This window comes from Hemiscyllium ocellatum, chromosome 4, assembly GCF_020745735.1.
Source record: "Hemiscyllium ocellatum isolate sHemOce1 chromosome 4, sHemOce1.pat.X.cur, whole genome shotgun sequence".
In the NCBI taxonomy this organism is placed as follows: Eukaryota; Metazoa; Chordata; class Chondrichthyes; order Orectolobiformes; family Hemiscylliidae; genus Hemiscyllium; species Hemiscyllium ocellatum.
The window spans coordinates 98,509,429-98,523,919 of record NC_083404.1 but is presented as its reverse complement, the minus strand read 5'-3'; positions in this window follow the sequence as shown (position 1 = coordinate 98,523,919).

Here is a 14,491-nt window from a genome sequence, read left to right as displayed (position 1 = left end):
TGGTTCTTTAACTGGAACCCAGATCTGGAAGTCCTGCCCCCATTTCTGGTAGATCCCATTTTCACCAGTAGGGGAAAGTAGGCAGTGTTGAGGTCAAACAGACCTCAGTTTCATTTTATCCCACAATGCAAGAATCACAAATTTATTGAGAAGAGATATAACTATCTTTAATGGTACAAAGGTCTATAGAGCTGCCAAGTTGTTTTGATCCCATTGCTCAATAATGAAGACTGCCTTCTTGTAGGAAAATTGAAAAGAATGCATTCTACAGTTAGGATAGCTATTTGTTGACATTATCCCAAAAACTATAACTATGTGCTTGTTAATAATTACTACTATTCACAATTGCAATCATCCCAGAAATGTAGCTGTATTTTCATAATTTGATTCACTCCTTAATGAAATTATTCAAGAATTAGTTCCCATTGAAATGAGGTTATGAGTATAAGTCTGTATTTAAAATGGGATTAAGTACTTGAGGGAAATATAAAGACTTGAATGAGTTCTAATGAATGGGATTTTTTCATATATCATGAAAGCTATAATAGAAATGTAAGTCTTTATTTTATTTCATCTCAACATGGCTTCTGAGGTATGCTTCTGATGGATACTGGGAGAGCTGGCATGAAAGGTATAAGGTCAAAGGGTGGTGGATAGAGGAAAAGGGTTGATATGACTTGATATTCGATTGAGAGGAACAATTAAGATCCATTGTGGATTGGGGAGGCAGAAGGTAGCGTTAAGTTGTCATGGAGGCTATAAGTGATCATAGAGTAGGAGACATAAATTGGCATGTGGATTTTAAGGGGTAATCAGTGAAGTGAATGAGTTGCTGTGGAATTAGTATGGAGACTGTAAGGAGTCATGGGAGTCAGTAGGTGCATGAGTTGGTATCACAATGGTATGGCAACTATAAAGGGTCTTGAGTGTGGGTGGAAGCATTAACTGCAATAAGGATTATAAAGGACCAATGAAATGGTGGGACATGAGTCAGAATGGGGAAGAAATAGGGATGAGTGATGGGCTGTGAGAGAGAAAGCTAAAGGGCTTAATATTTAGCAAAACTAAGTCCCAGAAAGGTGGGTCTTTTAATCACCAATGACACTTTAATGTAATACCTGTATACCTTAACTTTACTTCCATTATTAAGTCATTGTTATTGTTTTATTTGCTGTGACCAAGATTTGAGGCAATGATATAACAAAGGCATCAACAGATATGACCATTAAAGTCACTGAATCCCAAGAAAAATACATGCTTGCCTTCACTGATCTTCGTGTTGGGCCCCAAATGTTGGAAAGGAAGTCAGAAAGCATATCTGGTGTGTCTTTCTGTCGCAAAGATATATCAGCAAAATGTATGATTGGTCTAGTCATGCCCTAGAAGTATGCAGACCTCCTCTTGTCTTTCCGAAGTTTAGTTACAATACACTGAGGACTGCTCATGAGCATTTGACCACTCTCCCTCCTTTAGTGAGCTCACAGCTCCAGTTTCAGTATTGAGTGGGATGAATAATCATCCCATGAATAATCCATTCAGGCTGATTTTGAGAAATCTGCAGCAACCTCTGTGACAATTTCATTTGTTCTGCTGTAATACCATCACTTATGTATAAATAAACCAAAAATATGTACTTATAATCACAACTAAAATCCACACATTCCTGTCAAATCAAATTACATTCACGTTCATCAATGCAGCAAATTTTGACTGTCTTTAGTAGCCTTGTAGGTCTCCTGTGATTTCAATTTAAAATATTGTCATGACTGATTATGTCATAGGGTGGCATCAATAATTTACAACAGCTTTAAATCATAAAAAGGATAATTTTGAGCTTGATAGCTATGTAAATGTTATATAAAATATGAGTTTTGCATCTTCTATTGTATGGCCCATATCACATAGACTATCACTGAATGTCAGAGACTTTATAGAAATTCATGTAGATCATTGTAGCCATCATCTCCAACAGAAAGTCAATGCGTGAAATGCTTCTTTGAACCATCCTTTATATTTGTATTAATCCTTCCATTTAAAATAATGCCAATGTTTAAAAACCATTAAACAGAAATGACGAATCTTCAAAGAATGCTTAGAATCATGTAAAAGATCAGTCAAAAATCATTGATTTTTGAGAATTATTTTTAATGACAAATAATAGGACTTCAATTCTGAAACAAATGGAAGAATAGTGCATTATATAGTTAAACTGAAAATACAAAAAGCCATTGTGAAAACTTTAGATGTTTGAAACAAATATTGAAAGTATACAGCTGAAACATCTGTTGTTAGATTGATAACTTTCTGTTCTCACTCAAAGCTTATTATTAAAGAATCTGACAGTGGGAGATCCAAGATGGTAGCGACTCAACAAATCTGAGTCTATAGTGCTCCTCCCAAGACCTAGGCAAAGTGGGCCACCCGCCTCCACCACACTCACCAAATCATTTAAAATAGTTTTTACTTAATATAATTAGTGGCTCAGTACTAAATTTAAACAGTTCAGTCTCCTGTGAAAATGACTAGGGGGAAAGGAGCCCGCAGCTCTCAGCAGGCAGGAACCCCTCCTCTACCCTCCCCAGCTGCAGCAGAGGCGTCCACAGCCGCCTCAGGGGACTTACCTACGGTGGTGAGCCTCGCGGAAATAATCTCCAAACACGATGCGAAGATCGATGCTTTCATAGAAGAGTCCCGAAGTCGGTGGAATTCACTCTTGGTCTTGCTACAAAAGCACGGCTGAGACATTGAAGAAATCGAGCGCCGAGTTGGAGGGGTGGGGCTAAAGGCCATGACCTCCGAGGCCATTGCAGAATCAGCTGTGGATTGGGTCCCGACTCTCAAACAGCAATTCCGGACCTTAGAGAATCACATTGATGACCTCGAGAATTGAGGTCATCGAAAAAATATTCATTTGCTGGGCCTTCCCGAACGGGAAGAAGAAGGCCAGCTGATAGCGTTCCTTGAACAGTAGCTTCCACAGCTTTTAAATCTGGAGGCTGGGTCAGGCCAGGTAAGGGTGGAATGAGCCTCCCGGGTTGCAGTGCACTGGCCCGGCTTGAACCAGCGCCCCTGGTCCTGTTCCAGCTGCAGAGCTAGAAGGAGAGGCAGATGCTCTTGGAAACTTCCAGAAATCTTGGGAAAGATCCCCAAGCCATGACTTATTTAAAAGTTATTTCAGGACTTTTCCCCAGCTCTGGTCCGAAAAAGGAAGGCGTTTGATGAAGCGAAGAAGCATTAAAAGGACTTAAACATGCAATACGCCTTGCGCGACCCAGCTATACTACGCTTCAGCCATGAAGGGTCCGGATCACCGGAGAAGGCCAAGGAAATTTTGGACTCTCTTAGATAAAGTATAAGAGTTAATTGATGTTGTTTTGCCCTACCCTCACCCCTTTTTTTCACTTTCATTACCTTACTGTTTAGTATTACCTCCGGGGGGTGGGAAGAAGGGTTTATTTATTCATTCTTTACTTAGCGATTTTCTTTCCCCCTTTTTTAAAAATATATATATAGGCCAGGGGGTCTAGTTAATGTAGATGGGGGGAAGGTGGCTACCTTATCCTATTTTATCTCTGTCTTTGGGCACGGTGTTGTTTTCCCCTGTTATTTTGTATTACTGTATTTAATTACTATTTGCTGAGACTGTAATCTTATAGTCATATATTTTTATGCATGGTATTAATATTACCAAATATATCCAGGTGTTGGTGTGGGTGGGGGTGTGGGGGTATGGATAGAGTACTCACTATTAGTTCTAGCTCAGTAGTATACTAGAGTTTTCTTTATCCTATCGTGGGGTGCCTGGGTCAAGGGTGGGGCGCTGTTTGGGAGAGATTATGATGGGTATTTTTTGGAAAGGAAGTGATGCCCCCTGGGAATAAGGGGGGAACTCTCCATTTAAATACGTTTTATATTTTTGTTATTTAGAAACAGTTTTTTATTATATTGATCTGAATGTATTAAAGAACTTTTATTTTTGTGAATTTTATATGCTCTATGCCCGGGATGTTTTGAATAGAGTTTCTTCTCCCGGGGGGTCTTGGACTTGCCCAGTGATTATGGATGATCGATCGATTAAATGGTGCACCTGGAATGTCACGGGGAGTAATTCACGAATCAAAAGGAGGAGAATATTATCAAACTTCAAGAAGGGAGGGATTGAAATAGCTCTCCTATAGGAGACACATTTATTGGATAAAGAACACCTGAAATTACGACAGGAAAGAGATTATTTTCTATTCTCTCTTTCTGTGCAAGGAGAAACACTTGGGTAAACTGGGTGGCTGAGGGCCCTCATGGACTTTCGAGTTGGCGCAGAATAATTATGGAATATACTCCCCTCACTTCCTTACAAATATGGTGCACCAGGAGAAAAACCAATGGTGGCACAGTGGTTAGCATTGCTGCCTCACAGCGCCAGAGACCTGTGTTCAATTCCCGTCTCAGGTGACTGACTGTGTGGAGTTTGCACATTCTCCCCGTGTCTGCATGGGTTTCCCCGGGGGCTCTGGTTTCCTCCCACAGTCCAAAGATGTGCAGGTCAAGTGAATTGGCCATGCTAAATTGCCCATAGTGTTAGGTGTAGGGGTATGGATGGGTCGCGCTTCGGTGGGTCGATGTGGAATTGTTGGGCCGAAGGGCCTGTTTCCACACTGTAGGTAATCTATTTTACTCCAGCATTATTCAGATTAAAATTGACTGTAATTATTATGGCTGAAAATGTGTTGCTGGTCAAAGCACAGCAGGCCAGGCAGCATCTCAGGAATAGGAAATTCGACGTTTCGAGTACAATTCAATAAGGTAGAATTTCCAATCTGACTTATTTTTAATGTATACTTTGATGATCATTTTGTGCAAAATGCTGTCCAGTATTTCTAACCAAATTAATACATTTCAATTTGGTTACCATACATTAATGTTTATGCAGAACATGAATATGACAACAGAAAAATGGAACATTCTCGTCTTAAAGCAAAAAAAAATTGGATCCAGAACTTGAAAGATTTCCCCAATTTTAATAAAGCAGAAAACTTCTACCTTTTTAAACTAATTTGTTCAGTGCCACATCCATCTAAATTAATTGAGTTTCTCCAATAATGTGCATCAGGTAGACCCTTAGTGAAGAGGAGAGTTTTGATTTGATCCTTTGCTTTAAATTTGTGCCAAGATATATATGTTTTTTTATACAGGATAAGGAACATGTTGCTTTTTTCCCTCCCTCAATTCATTTAAAAAAAGATTTAAAACTGGTTGATTTGACAAAAGACCAACCCACAATGTTAACAAGTTGCAGGTAGCCTAACTTTTCTCAAGGTGGGGTTATCCTCCAACAGTGTCAGCAGCTGGAGCAATCCTAGTGATGCTAGAGCTGTCATAGGCTCTATGACAGGTTAAAAAGAAAGATGAGTCCTGGACTCAAGAAAGTCCAAGAATTTTGAATGGGAGGGATCAGTTGCCCTGCTGGTGGGAGGAGGATGCGGGGTTGTGCTCCAGGTTTTTTAGACATTCTGGGGAGGTACAAAAATGTATTATATTGGGGAAAATTCCTGATGACGCACATGTCAGTCCTTCCTGCTTCTCACTCAGCTGAGTTGTGAAAATCTAAATCAGCAAAAATTTTTCCAACTGGTCAACCATCTGAGTTGTCTTTCTACAGTAAAAACATAAAATTCTGGAGACACTTCAGACCAAGGAAGAGTCATATCAGAGTCAAAAAGTTAAATTTGTTTATCTCTTCAAAGATGCTGCCAGACTTGCTATGTTTCCCCAGCACTTTTTGTTTTTATTTTGGATCTCCAGTATCCATTGTTTTCATTCAAGTTATCTTTCTCTTGTTTAAATGCAGAATTAAAGTTCTCCTTCACTCTTTAAGAATCTTGTGGAGATTATGCTTACTTTCCAACAGAAAAGCCTTGCTATTAGCTCTCACATTTTCTGTTTTCTTTTCTTCTTTCCGTTTAGTATAATCTTTGTACAATTTTTTTCCCAGCAAGGGCCACAACTTCATCATTTGGGCTTTCATTTTCTGCTTCAAAACTTTAATGCAACCCTGAAATTTCACTGCATCAACATTAAGTACAAACAAGACAATTTACTTCAAAACACTATCTGTCTTTGGTTGGTCATTAGCCTGAAGCACTGTAATTTCAAATCAGTCAGATATACAGCCTGTTTGCATTTAACTTCAACTTTTTGCTGCCATTTGAAGGTTCCAAAGGTTCTTTAATCTTTGAACTCTGAGCTTTTGATTCTTTTGTCAAAACAATACTTTCTACAACAGTAAGTTTTGTTCAGCACATTTTCAATTTGAGTAGACTTGCCTGCTTTCCTAGGAGATAAAAATACCTCATCCTTACATCATAACTTTCCCAGCATAGAGACATAAAATAACACCACGAGTAGCCTATTTGGCCTATTAAGTCCACTCCGCCAAGCAGCATGATCACGACTGACCCCCTATCCTAATGTCATTGATCCGCTCTCCCCCCAAACCCTTTGACACCTTTAGCGTGTAGAAATCTCACTATCTATTTTTTTAAATATATAAAGTAATCTGGCCTCCATTTCCTTCTATGGCAGAGAATTCTATGGATTCATTGTTCTCTGACAGAGAAAAAAATTCCTTATCTTAGTCTGAAATAGTCTTCCCCATTTCCTGAGACCATGACTTCTCATTCTGGATCTTCAGCCAGGAGAAACATCATCCCTGCATCCAGTCCATCAACCCTTTCAGTATTGTATATGTTTCAATGAGATCCCTTTCATTTTTCTAAGCTCCTGTGAATACAGGCCCAGTTGACACAACCTCTTCTCATAAAACAAACCTACCTTCCCAGGAGTCAATTGGACGCACCTTCACTCATTAGGAGACCAAAACCACACACAATAATTCAGTTTCGTTCTCACCAGAGTTACAGTAAGATATCCTTGCCCTAGTACTCAAACCCTCTTGCAATGAACGGCAACATTCTATCTACATTCCTAACTGTTTCCTGCACCTGCAGCCTTAATTTCAGTGACTAGTGTACAAAGACAGCCAAGAATCTTTCCAAATTTATCACTATTTAAATATTACTCTGTTTATCCTACTGAAATGGACAATTTTGTACATGATATATTGTATCTATTTCATATTTGCCCAATCTCTCAGCTCACATAAATGGCTCTGAAGCCTCTTTGCATCCTCCTAAGTGCTGCCAATCCATCTGGTTTGGTGGCATCTGCAAATTTGGAAGTATTAAACTTGATTCCTTCATCCAAATCATTGATATATATTGTGAAAAGTGAAGGCCCAAGCACTGATCTCTGGGGTACCTCAGTGCTTTCCATTCCAAACATGACCCATTTAATTTTACTCTTTGTTTCCTGTTTGCTAACCAATTCTCCAACTTTGTCAGTCAATTCTTTGCACTTTGTTTTTGCATACAAATGTCTCATATAAGACTTTATCACAAGCTCTCTGTAAGTTCAAATTCACCACATCCTCACTCATTTGTTCTACTAGTCAGGTCCTCAAACATCTGGTGGGTTTCTCAAACATGATTTCCCTTTCATAAATCCTATGTTCACATTGTGCAACACTGTTGGTATTTTCTCGTGTCCTGATTTCACATCCTTGAAAATGGACTCCACTATCTTCCCTCTTAGTGATGTTATGTTAGTATCAGCTCTGTACTCAGTTTTCTCCCTCTCTCTTCTTTCAAACAGTCAGGTTACATTTGTCATTCTTCAATCTGGGGGGATTATTCCAGAAACTGCACAATTTTGGATAATGACAAGCAACGATCCATTATTTTCAAGACCACTTCCTCTCGTGTCTTGTGATTAGATTAGATTAGATTACTTACAGTGTGGAAACAGGCCCTTCGGCCCAACAAGTCCACACCGACCCGCCGAAGCGCAACCCACCCATTCCCCTACATATACCCCTAACACTACGGGCAATTTAGCGTGGCCAATTCACCTGACCCACACATCTTTGGACTGTGGGAGGAAACCGGAGCACCCGGAGGAAACCCACGCAGACACAGGGAGAATGTGCAAACTCCACACAGTCAGTCGCCTGAGGCGGGAATTGAACCCAGGTTTCAGGTGCTGTGAGGCAGCAGTGCTAACCACTGTGCCACCGTGCCGCCCGATGTAGATCAGACTGTGGAGATTTATTAGGTTTCTGTCCCAATCATTTCTCCAGCAGTATTCTTTTATTTTTACTAATTTCCTTCAATTCTTCCTTCCCAAAAAAAACAGTTTCCCCATCATTTCTGGGGAATTACTTATGTCTTCTTCTGTGAAAACACGTGTAACATTTATTTGCTCTGCTCTTTCTTTGTTCTCCATTGTCAATTCTCTCATTTCAGCCTTTAAGGAGCCAACATTAGTCAATGTCTTTTTTTTTCTTTTTACAATCTTAAAAAGAGACTGTAAGAGCTTCTATTTGTCTCTTGAAAGTTTGTTCTCATTTTCCATTTCCCTTCTTCATCAACATCTTGGTTCTCAATTGTTTCCAGTCCTCAGGTTTGGTCATTTTTCTTGCAACTTTATATGATCCTCCTTTGGATCAAATGCTGTCTTTAATTTCTTTCATTGAACATAGTAGGTCCACTTTTCCTGTTGTGTCATTTTACCCCAAAGAAATACATAACTATTGTAATGAATGCAGTTATTCCATAAATATTAATCCTTGCCAATCAATTGCTGTGCCTTGTAATGAGGTTACACAGTCTATTGCAGCCAACTCACCACTCATACCTCCAAAGCATCTTTTGTTTCGATTTAGGATCCTAAATTTGGATTGGACTACTTTCTTTCTCACCCAGTGAAGACTTCTGTAACATATGGTCACTTTTTTTGAAAGGACCCCTCACAAGATTATTAATAAACCCTTTATTTTTACACAAAATCAAATCTAGGGTTGACTGTTTCTAGATGCTGGTCTGAAAAGATCTTGTACATACTCCAGGAATTCATCTGCCACTGTATTATTGCTATGTGATTTGTCCACTCTGTATGTAATTTAAAATTACCCATGATTAATGTAGCACCTTTGATCCATGCTTCTACAAGTTCTTATTTACTGCCATCCCAACTTGACCACTGCAGTTTGCAGGCCTATAGACAACTCCCAACAATGCTTTCCACTCTTTATTTCTTCTTAGCTCCATCCAGACATCAAGATTTCCTGCAGCTAATATTATTTCTCTCTATTATGCTGATTTCATCCTAATAATGCTACCCTATCACCATTTCTTTTCTGCCTATCCTTCTTAATGAGTGAAAACTCTTAAAACTTCTCATGAATAAGAGGGAATTCTATCCTACAATAACATATCTATTGACTAAAGTACTATTTAAATTACTCTACACGGTAAACAATTTCTACCAAAGTCCTTTATAAGGCATTTTGATTTAACCAGCTCTTGTAAGAAACGTTTGTGACTTTTTGAGAAATCAAACTTTGAGCTGAATCTATCCCTAATGGGCCATCTCCTGCTTCATTCACAAAGGTCCAGACAACCTGTGTATTCAGCTGGGTGGGGAGCAAGCCATTCAAAAAAATCACTTTGTACAAAGGGACTCCAGCAGAAAAAGGACCTCATTCAGGCCATCTCAAAATCATGGATCACGCTGTGATCATGTTTGGGCACGTGAGAAGTGTGAACTTAAGAAATTATTCTTTTCTCAGGCCATAGGAGAGACACCAAAGAAGCAGGACCCCTAAGTGGGTCCTCTTTCCCTCTCTCTCTGCCAATCCTACCAGTGTGAACCCTGTCTGTTGTTTGACCATTTACATGGCACAGGCACTGGTTTATAAAGCAACCCAACAGCTGCTGCCTCTGGAGGAAGATATAAATCATCCATCAACGGCTTTAAACCATACCACCACCGATTCCTGGGGGACCATTGAGCCCAGCCTGAAACCATCCAAGTCATCAATCTACAAGGCTACATTGACTTTTAATAAAAGTTACATTGACTTTTATTGAACTTCTAAAACATTTTATTTGTCTTCCTACTTGATAAAGTAAACCCATGTGTGTGTATACCCTTGAATGCATGTGTGTGTGACAGGAGGAACATTTTCATTATTTTTATTTGGTTTGGTTGTTAAGTGCAACAAATACCATTGTCTTTTAGCAATTTACAAAGAAACCTGTGTGTGTTCCAGTAACAGTATCTTCCTGAAACTTACAAAATCTTCCTCAAATATTATTGATCTGTATCATTGTTCAAGGAATTTTCTCTAAAATGTCTGACATTGTCCCTAATTCAGGCTTCCAATTTTTTGTTTATAACTTCTGGAACCAGCTCATATGCAATAACTATAACACTTTAACTGTCTCATAATATGCAGCTTATTTGTTAGGAAAAGTTGAATAAACCTCTCATGCTTTTCCTAGCTAGGATTGTTCATATTTCTTGTGGCCAATATGAGTTTGTTTTCTACATGTTAACTCCTTCCTCACTGAATTTAGGCACCAGGCAAATACTTCTTTCCAAATCAAACCAGGAGTTATATTTGATCATCATCAAATCTACCTGCTACTCCCTGTTCATTTAATCAAAGCCTTTCTCTATGCCATTCAAATTTCCTACCTTCCCTTTCTTTTTTAAAATTCTAATTCGCTTTTATTTTGCATTTCATTTTTCTTCCCTTTTCAGCGAAAGGAGATTTTCACTTTTTTCTAAATCATTGCTTTATTTGCTTCTGAATTCTGCCCATTTTGACTTGCATTTTTTAAAATTGAGATTACCTTTTCCTCCTTCAGGTTTCAAATATTGAACCAATACCTCAAATAATGCTGCTTTTATACCACCTACATTTAACCCTATCTCTAAATTTTCTGCCATTCTTTTTAAGTAAATCTTTGTTAACTGCTGCAGTCTATTCAAAGACAAGACCGCCCTTTGAGGACAGCTTCGGAAATTGACTGCTAGTGGAAATTCCATCTTGGTGGGTGCTCTGGAAGTGATCGCTAATTAATTCCAAGCTGCACAGAATGGCCTGCAAATTTGCAAAGCCTGATGCAAGTTAAAGCCACTGCCAATGTTAAGCTGGACAGATGACCCAACAATTTATTTTTGTCATGATGATTTACATGCATTGATAAGCTGGACATTTCATTGCTGTCCTTTGATACGGTACTAGTACGTGATTTTGTGATCTGACAATCCTTTGACCCCTGCCCTGCAAACTTATGGCCTCCTGTCACCACATGACAACCCCTTCCATAACTTACTTCTTCTAAGTTTTTAAATTTCTGAGCTGGTATTAATATAATTTATTTTACATTTCATTTGATCATGGGTTGAAAGTGTTGCTGGTTAGGCCATCATTTATTATCCATCTCCTGTTTCCCAGAGGTAGTTAAACATCAGTAAGGGTCTGGAATCCCATGTAGACTTGGTTAAGTTAAGAATGGCACATTTCCTCCCTTGACAGGCATTAGTGAACCTGATTGTTTTTTTAACGATAATCATTAGTGGCCACATGGTCACCAGGTCACTAACTTGTAATCTCTGACATTCCTAAATTAAATTTGAATATCATCATCTTCTAATGGTAGCATTTGAACCCAGATTTCCAGAACATTTATCTCACTGGTTTACTAAGGAAAAGTGAGGACTGCAGCTGCTGGAGATTAGAGTCGAGAGCGTGGTGCTGGAAAACACAGCAGGTCAGGCAGCATCCGAGGAACAGGAAAATCGATGTTTCAGGCAAAAGCCCTTCATCAGGAATCTGATGAAGGTCTATTGCCAGAAAGTTGATTTTCCTGCTCCTTGGATGCTCCCTGACCCGCTGTGCCTCGCCAGCACCACACTCTCACTGGTTTACTAGTCCAGTGAGAATACTGCTATGCCATCACGTGCTCACATCATGTGAAGGGAGATCAGAGAAATGCATAGCGTGTGAAAGTAGCTCCAGATTGGAATGCAAACTGAGACAAGTTATCAAGGAAGTAATAGTTGTACATTTGGAAAATCGTAATTTAATCAAGCAGAGTCAGCATGGCTTCATGAAAGGGAAATTGTGTCTGACAAATTTCTTAGGGTTTTTGAGGAAGTCTTAATCATTGTGATATTGGGGATCTTTATGATGTGTTGTTTTTGGATTTCCAAAAGGCATTCAACAAGATGCTTCACAAGAGGATTAAGTCATAAGATAAAAGCCCATGGATTGGAGGTTGGATATTAGTGTGGATAGAGAATTCCTGATGAAGGGCTGATGCCTGAAACGTTGATTCTCCTTCTCCTCGGATGCTTCCTGATCTGCTGAGCTTTTCTAGTACCACACGTTTCAATTCCTGAATACAGAATTGGCCAAGTGGCAGAAAATAACAAGTGGGGATAAGAAAGTCTTTTTCAGGTTGGCAACCTGTTACCAGTAGTGTTCCACAGGGATCAGTGCTGGGAGTGTGTGTGTGTGTGTGTGTGTGTGTATTAGTGACTTGGAGGGAGGGAGCAAATATACTGTAGCTAAATTTGCAGATGGAACAAAATAGGTGGAAAGGGAAGTTGTGAGAAGGATGCAAACAGTTTTTAGAAAGATATTGGTAGAGTAATGGTCAAAAAGTTAGCAAATGGAGTATAATGTGGAAAGATGTTAAACGCATCATTTTTGAAGAGAGAAAAAATAAGATTTGAATAGAGAAAAGCTGCAACACAAAGGGACTTGTGCATGAAACACAGAAAGCAAACATACAGGTAGAGCAGACAATCGGGAGGGCAAATGGAACAGCAGATCATAGTGTGTAAGAATAAGGAAGTCTTACTGAAACTGTACAAGGTACTAGTGAAACCTTATCCAGATTACTGTGAGCATTTTGGTCGCCTTAACTAAAGAAAGGTATCATTTCACTAGAAACAATTCAGGGAAGTTGCACTAGGATGACCTCTGATATGAAGGGATTGTCTTATAAGCAAAGATTGAATAGCTTGGGACTCTACTGTCTGGAATTTTACAGAATGAAAGATGATCTCATTGAAACATTTGTAGTTCTTAAGAGACTGGACAAGATAAATGCTGAGAGGATGTTTCCCCTCATTGGAGAGTCTATGACCAGATGGGCATAGCTGCAGAATAAAGGGGTGCCAATTTAAAAGTGGGTTGAGGAGGAATTGCTTCTCTCAGAGGGTTGAAGGTCTTTGAAATGCCACAGAGAGCTGTGGGGCAGCGTCCTCATATATATTTAAGGCTGAGACAGACAGATTCTTGATCAGTCAGTGAATCAAGAACTATGGGGAAAGTGCAGTAGAGTAGACATGAGGAATGTCCGATCGGACGTGATCCTACTGGATGACAGAGCAGGCTCAAAGGGCCACACATCCTATTCCTATTTCTAATGATCATGTTTAGTCAGAACTGCAGATCTGTCCACTGTATTCTTCCACACCTCCCCCCCGATGGTGGCCCAGTGCTGTGTGAACGGATGCGAATGACTTGGTGATATGATCTGCTGTTCCAACACTCTTCCTTTGCAAGCTTATAAAACTCAGCAGGAACATGCAGCATGCTGAGATTCTGCCCTGTACTTGGAACAGTATTGTCAACTATCAACACTGCTGCTCCTTATGACTGATCAGTGCTTCATCTTTTGCATCCTCATCAATATCTATATCTCTTGCAGTGACTTTAACTGCTCTGGTGCCTCCTTCAAGTAGCAGGAATTACAGTGCTCAATTATGTGGTACTCTCTAGGTGCAGCTGGTGGTTCACTAGGTTTTCTACTCCTATTGAACAGAGAGCAGATGGCATATAATGAATAGATAAACTCATTTTGGGTACTGCATGTAATTGCATACATTATTATGCACTTGTGTACAATCAATGTGTATGAATTTAGTTGTGTAACAAATGATGCAAGTCATAGGTTATCTGATTAACATGGCACATAATATTAGTTTCTTCTTCTCCAACCTCCACAGATGCAATAGCTCCCCACATCATTCCCCACCAATGTTTCCTCATCTGCTGTGAGTGCCTTCAGATCTGGAGGTTTATTGTTTTATTCCTCTCTGTAGCCTATGATCAAGAGTGGAGGTTTTCCGTTAAGCTTAAGAGCAGTGGGGATTAAAATATAAGGGATGCATTTCCTCTGAGGTTTGGCAGAGAGGCTGCAGAATCACAATGAAAACTGTATGACACATAAAGTAACCACAGATATTCCTTCCTGTCATACATTTACTTTCTAAACTCAGCGTTTACCATTCACTTCATGTAACCCTGCTATTTTAAATGCTTCCTAGCATTTCCCTTCTGTCAGTACTGCAGTTTTCATAAAGTAGCAGTTTACAAGATGGACATATATTTTATGCTCCTGTCCAACAATGTCAAAGCCTTACCATAGCCCTTCACTTTAACTTGTGCACATCTTCTGGAACAACTGACAAGTTCTCTGAGTTTTCTGAAGAGAGCACTGAAGCTGTCATGCTTCTTCAATTCAAGCGTACTAAGAGCTATCCTCTACTACCCAAATTATACATGTAATTGCAC